Source organism: Elephas maximus, chromosome 7, assembly GCF_024166365.1.
Source record: "Elephas maximus indicus isolate mEleMax1 chromosome 7, mEleMax1 primary haplotype, whole genome shotgun sequence".
NCBI lineage: Eukaryota > Metazoa > Chordata > Mammalia > Proboscidea > Elephantidae > Elephas > Elephas maximus.
Window position 1 is genome coordinate 126,253,064 of NC_064825.1, and position 7,665 is coordinate 126,260,728.

The window sequence follows — 7,665 nt, forward strand, 5'->3', positions numbered from 1 at the left end:
CTGTCAGGCCAGTAAGTCTGGTCTTTTTTTGAGACCACCATCACTTCTGACAACAACTTCAAACTCAGGAAGATTTTCCAAAACCACACTCAAGTTCCACAATTTGCTAGAAGGACTCGTAGAACCCACTGAAACTCATTATAATCACAGTTATTATAGGAAAAGGATACAAGTTAGAACCTGCAAAAGGCAGAGACACATAGGGCAGAGTCTTGAAGGGTTCCAAACATGAAGCTTCGTGTGTCCTCAGGAACATGATACTGTTTCAGCATTAACGTGTGACAATATGCATGGAGTATTGGTACTACGTATTGGCACTCTGTATCATACAGTAAACTCGGTATCATCAGTCGCTTTGTCGTACGGTGGTGGCTTGCACGTTGCTGTGATACTGGAAGCTTTGCCACTGGTATGTCAAATATCAGACTAGGAAGAAGGATTTGGAAGTCTACTTCTGAAAAAATTGGCCAGTGAAAACCTTATGAATAGCAGTGGAACATTGTCTAATATAGTGCTGGAAGAAGAGCCTCACAGGTTGGAAGGCACTCAAAAGATGACTGGGGAAGAGCTGCCTCCTCAAAGTGGAGTTGGCCTTAATGATATGGGTGGAGTCAAGCTTTCGGGACCATTTGCTGATGTGGCAAGACTCAAAATGAAAATAAATAGCTGCAAATATCTATTAATAATTGAAAAGTGGAATATATGAAGTATGAATCTTGGAAAACTGGGAATTGTCAAAAATGAAATGGAACACATAAACATTGCTATCTTAAGCATTAGTAAGCTGAAATAGACTGGTATTGGCCATTTTGAATTAGACAATAATATAGACTATTATGCTGGGAATGACAAATTGAAGAGAAATGGCATCGTGTTCATTATCAAAAAGATCATTTCAAGATCTATCCTGAAGTATAACTTTGTCAGTGATAGGATAGTATCCATACACCTACAATGAAGACCAGTTAATACAACTATTATTCAAATTTACAAACCAACCACTAAGGTTAAAGATGAAGAAATTGAGGCTTTTTACCAATTTCTGCAGTCTGAAATTGACCAAACATGCAATAAAGATGCATTGATAATTACTGGTGATTGGAATGCAAAAGTTGGAAACAAAGAAAAAGGATTGGTAGTTGAAAAATATGGTCTTGGTGATAGAAACGATGCTGTAGATTGCATGATGAAATTTTGCAAGAGCAACAACTTCTTCACTGCAAATACCTTTTTTCAACAACATAAATGACGACTACACACATGGACCTTGCTAGATGGAATGCACAGGAATCAAATCAACTACATATGTGGAAAGAGATAATGAAAAAACTCAGTATCATCAGTCAGAAAAGGCCTGGGCCAACTGCAGAATAGGCCATCAATTGCTCATATGCAAGTTGAAGTCGAAAGAAATTAGAACAAGTCCACAAGAACCAAAGTACTACCTTGAGTATATCCCACCTGAATTTGGAGACCATCTCAAAAATAGATTTAATTCATTGAATGCCAATGATCAAAGACCAGACAAGTTGTGGAATGACATCAAAGACATCATACACGAAGAAGGCAAGAGGTCATTAAAAAGATAGGAAAGAAAGAAAAGACAAAAATGCATGTCAGAAAAGATTCTGAAATTTGCTCTTGAATGTAGAGTAGCTAAAGCAAAATGGAAGAAATAGTGAAGCAAAAGAGCTGAATGGAAGATTTCAAAGGGTGATTTGAGAAGACAAAGTAAAGTATTATAATGAAGTGTGAAAAGATCTGGAGATAGAAAACCAAAAGGGAAGAATATGCTTGGCATTTCTCAAACAGAAAGGACCGAAGAAAAAATTCAAGCCTCAAGTTGCGATGTTGAAGCATTCTGCCGGGAAAATATTGAACAATGCAGGAAGCATCAAAAGAAGATGGAAGAAATACACAGAGTCACTGTACCAAAAAGAATTAGTCAATGTTCAACCATTTCAGGAGGTAGCATATGATCAGGAATTGATGGTACTGAAGGAAGAGGTCCAAGGTTCACTGAAGGCATTAGAGAAAAACAAGGCTCCAGGAATTAATGGAATGCCAATCGAGATGTTTCAGCAAACATGCAGTGCTGGAGATGCTCACTTGTCTATACCAAGAAATTTGGAATACAGCTGTCTGGCTAACTGGCTGGAAAATAGATCCATATTTGTACCCATTCCAAAGAAAGGTGATCCCACAGAATGTAGAGATTATCGAACAATATTGTTAATATCACACACAAGTAAAATTTTGCTGAAGATCATTCAAAAGCGGTTGCAACAGTAAGTTGACAGAGAACTGCCAGAAATTCAAGTCGAATTCAGAGGTAATGGAATAAGGGATATTACTGCTGATGTCAGATGGACCATGGCTGAAAGCAGAGAATACCAAAAAAATGCTTACCTGTGCTTTATTGGCTATACAAAGGCATTCGGCTGTGTGGATCATAACAAATTATGGATAACATTTCGAAGAATGGAAATTTCAGAACACTTAATTGTGCTCACACGGAACTGGACTTAGGCCAAGAGGTGGTCATTCAGACAGAACAAGGGAACACTGTGTGGTTTAAAGTCAGGAACACTGTGTGTCAGGGTTGTGTCCTTTCACCATACTTGTTCAATCTGTATGCTCAGCAAACAAACCGAGAAGCTGGACCACATGAACAATAACAGGGCATCAGGATTGGAGGAAGACTCGTTAACAACCTTTGATATTCAGGTGACACAACCTTGCTTGGTGAAAGTAAAGGGAGTTGAAGCACTTACTGATGAAGATCAAAGACCACAGCCTTCAGTACGGATTACACCTCCAACATAAGAAAACAAAAATCCTCACAACTGGACCAGTAAGCTACATTACGATAAATAGAGAACATATGAAATTGTAAAGAATTTCATTTTACTTGGATTCACAATTAACACCCACGGAAGCAGCAGTCAAGAGATCGAATGACGCATGGGACAAATCTGCTGCACAAGAACCCTTCAGTGTTAAAAAGCAAAGATGTCACTTTAAGGACTAAGGTGTGCCTAACCCAAGCCGTGGTAAGCCGTGGTACTTTCAATTGCCTCATATGCATGTAAAGGCTGGACAATGAATAAGGAAGATGGAAGAATAATTGATGTCTTTGAATTATGGTATTGGCGAAGAATATTGAATGGATTGCCAGAAAAAGGAACAAATCTGTCTTGGAAGAAGTACAGCCAGAATGCTCATTAGAAGCAGGAATGGTGAGACTTCATCTTACGTAATTTGGACACGTTATCAGGAGGGACCAGTCCCAGGACATCATGCTTGGTAGGGTAGGGGGTCAGTTAAAAAGAGGAAGACCCTCGATGAGATAGGTTGACACAGTGGCTGTAACAATGGGCTCAAGCATAACAACGATTATGAGGATGGTGCAGGACTGTGCAGTGTTTCATTCTGTTGTATATAGGATTACTATGAGTTGGAACTCACTCAACAGCACTTAACAACAACAACAACACTGCTAAAAAATGCAAACCATCATTTGAACCTTCAGCGAGTTGTAATCTTTTTCTGGTAGAGAGTATTGCCTTGATGTTGATGGCTGCTGACTGATCAAGGTGGTGGTTGCTGAAGGCTGGGGTGGCTGCGGCAGTTTCTTAAAAAAAGACAACAATGAAGTTTGCTGCATCGATTGACTCTTCATTTCAAGAATCATTTCTCTGTAGTATGCAATGCTGTTTGATAGCATTTTACACACTGTAGAACTTCTTTCAAAATTGGAGTTGATCATCTCAAACTCTGCCACAGTTGTATTAACTAAGTTTATATAATATTCTAAACCCTTTGTTGTCATTTCAACAATGTTCACAGCATCTTTACTAGGAGTAGATTCCATCTCAAGAAACCACTTTACTCATCTGTAAGAAGCAACTCCTCATCTATTAAAGTTTTACCATGACATTGGAGGAATTCAGTCATATCTTCAGGCTCACTTCTAATTCTAGTTCTCTTGCTATTTTCAACACATCTGCAGTTATTTCCTCCACTAAGGTCTTGAACTTCTCGAAGTCATTCATGAGGGTTGAAATTAATTTCTTTTAAACTCCTGTTAATGTTTGTATTTTGACCTCCTCCCATGAGACATGAATGTTCTTAATGGCATCAAGAATGGTGAATGCTTCCAGAAGGTCTTCAATTTACTTTGCCAGATCCATCAGAGGAATCACTATCTATGGCAGCCTTACAAAATGTATTTCTTAAATTATAAGAGCTGAAAATTGAAATTACTCTTTGATCCATGGGCTGCAGAATGGATGTTGTGTTGTCATTGTTAGGTGCCATCCAGTTGATCCTGACTCATAGTGACCCCTATGTACAACAGAATGAAACACTGCCTGGTCCTGCGCCATCCTCACAATTGTTGTTATGCTTGAGCCCATTGTTGCAGCCACTGTGTCAATCTACCTCATTGAGGGTCTTCCTCTTTTTCATTGCCCTTCACTTTACCAAGTATGGTGTCCTTCTCTGGGGGTTGGCCCCTTCTGATAACATGTCCAAAGTATGTGAGAGGAAGTTTTGCCATCCCTGCTTTTAAGGAGCATTCTAGTTGTACTTCTTGCAAGAAGAAGTTGAGTTAACAGGCACGAAAACAACATTGATCTCTTTGGACATGCCCAAGTGCATTGTCAATGAGCAGTAATATTTTGAAACGAATCCTTTTTTTCTGAGCAGTAGCTCTTAAAATATTCAGTAAACCATGTTGTAAACAGATGCGCTTTCATCCAGACTTTGTTGTTTCATTTACAGAGCACAGGCAGTGTAGATTTAGCATAATTCTTAAGGGCCCTAGAATTTTCAGAATGGTAAATGAGCAGTGGCTTCATCTTAAAGTCACCAGCTGCATTAGCCCCTAACGAGAGCCAGCCTGTCCTTTGAAGTTTTGAAGGCAGGCATTGACTTCTCCTTTCTAGCTCTGGAAGTCCTAGATGGCATCTTCTTCCAATATAACGCTGTCTGGTTTCCACTGAAATTCTGTTGTTTAATGTAGTCACCTTCATCAATTATTTAGCTAGATCTTTGGATAACTTGCCACAGTTTCTACATCAGGACTTGCTTCTTCGCCTTGCACTTTTATGTTCTGGAGACAGTTTCTTTCCTTAAACCTCATGAACCAACCTCTGCTAGCTTCAAACTTTGCTTCTGCAGCTTCCTCACTTTTCTCAGCTTTCATAGAATTGGAGAGTTAAGGCCTTTGCTCGGAAAAGCAAAGATGTCACCTTGAAGACTAAGGTGCACCTGACCCCAAGCCATGGTATTTTCAATAGCATCATATGCATGTGAAGGCTGGACAATGAATAAGAAAGAACAAAGAAGAATTGATGCCTGTGAATTGTGGTGTTGGTGAATATACCATGGACTGCCAAAAGAATGAACAGATCTGTCTTGGAGCAAGTAAAACTAGGGTGGTCCTTGGAGGCAAGGATGGCGAGACTACGTCTTACATACTTTGGACATGTTGTCAGGAGGGATCAGTCCCTGGAGAATGGCATCATGCTTGGTAAAGTACAGGGTCAACAGAAAAGAGGAAGAACCCTCAAAGAGATGGATTGACACAGTGGCTGCAACAATGGGCTCAAGCATAACAATGATTGTGAGCATGGCACAGGACTGGGCAGTGTTTCATTCTGTAGTACACAGGGTCAGTATGAGTCGAAACTGACTCAATGGCACCTAACAACAACAACAACAGGGCGTTGCTCTGGATTAGGTTTTGGATTAAGAGAATGCTGTGGTTGGTTTCACCTTCTGTCAAGACCACTAAAATTTTCTTCATATCAGTAATAAGGCTGTTTTGCTTTTTTATCATTCCTGTGTTCACTGTAGTAACACTTTTAATTTTAATTTCCTGCAAGAACTTCTCCTTTGCATTCACAATTTGGCTTCTCTATGTGATACTTCCCTGTCTCATAGCTTTAAGAACTATTTAAATTCTGATTAAATATCAAGTTTATGTCCCCAGCCTTGACCTCTCTCTTTACCATCATATCTATATATTCAACTATGTACCTGACAGTTCCATATGCATGTCAATAGTCACCTCCATCTCAGCAATTCCAAAGCAGACATCTTGGTCTTCGCCACCAAATCTGCTTCTACCCTAGTGTTCTCCCATTTTGTACAGTGACATTAGCATTTACTCAATTGTTCAAGCCAAGCCCTGTATCCTCCCTGGATTCATCTATTGATCTCACTGGCAATTCCCCAATATTAAAAAAAAAAAAAAGAATTCTACCTCTAAAACACTTCCCAAATCCAAGTACCTTTTATCATTTATATAGATACCTCACTAATTTACACCCCTAGCATCCTTCCTCCAGACTATTTCAGTAGCCTCCGAAATGGCTCTGCTACCACCCAATAGAGAAGTATGACCTTTAAAGGTTCATGTGGTAAAACTCACATTAAAAAGACAATAAAGGCTGGAAAATGTAGTGAGAGTAGCTTAGGTGGGGGCAACACTAGATAAGGAGTAATGGAAAAGATCTTTGATGGCATACACGTGAACTTAAGTTATTAGGAGGCACAGGTTGAGAGAGGATCAGGGAAAAGAGTATTAGGGGTAGACCCAGGACCCAGTGCCATTGAGGGGTAGGATCAAATGCAAATGCTCTGGAGTGGGAACTGACTTGATGTTTGAGGACTAGCTGGAAATAAGAGGAGGGTAGTAGGAGATAAGAAAGCCTAGCTCTAGAGTCTGGAAGGGTTTTATTCTAAGTGTAATGGAACATCATCAGGGTCCTGGCAGAAGAAAGAGGAAGTTAAAACTCGACAAGGCAGAGGCTCATCTTCCAGCACAGTATCAGACAATTTTCTGCTGCTATTCATAAGGTTTTCCCCAGTTAATTTTTTCAGAAGTAGACTGTCAGGTCCTTCTTCCTAGTCTGACTTAGTCTGGAAGCTCAGCTGAAATCTGTCCACCAAGTATGGCCTGGCTGATATTTGAAACACCAGTGGGAAAACTTTCAGTATCACAGCAACACGCAAGCCATCACAGTACGATAAACTGACAGACACGTGGTAACAGATCAATGACTTCTTCATTGCAAATACTTTTTTTCAACAACGTAAATGGAGACTATACATGTGGACCTCCCCAGATGGAATACACAGGAATCAAATTGACTACATCTGTGGGAACAGATGATGGAAAAGCTAAATATAATCAGAAAAGGGCGAGGGGCAACTGTGGAACAGACCATCAGTTGCTCATATACAAGTTCAAATTGAAGCCGAAGGAAATTAGAACAAGTCCGTGAGAGCCAAAGTTCGAACTCGAGTGTATCCCACCTGAATTTAGAGACCATCTCAAGAATAGATTTGATGCATTGAACACTAATGACCAAAGACCGGAAGAGTTGTGGAATGACATCAAGGACATCATACATGAACAAAGCAAGAGGTCATTAAAAAGAAAGGAAAGAAAGAAAGACCAAAATGGATGTCAGAAGAGACTCTGAAACTTGTTCTTGAACATAGAGTAGCTAAAGCAAAAGGAAGAAATGATGAAGTAGAAGAGTTGAATAGAAGATTTCAAAAGGTGGCTTGAAAAGAAAAACTATTATAATGACATGTGAAAAGAGCTGGAAATAGAAAACCCAAAGAGAAAAACAGGCTCGGCATTTCTCA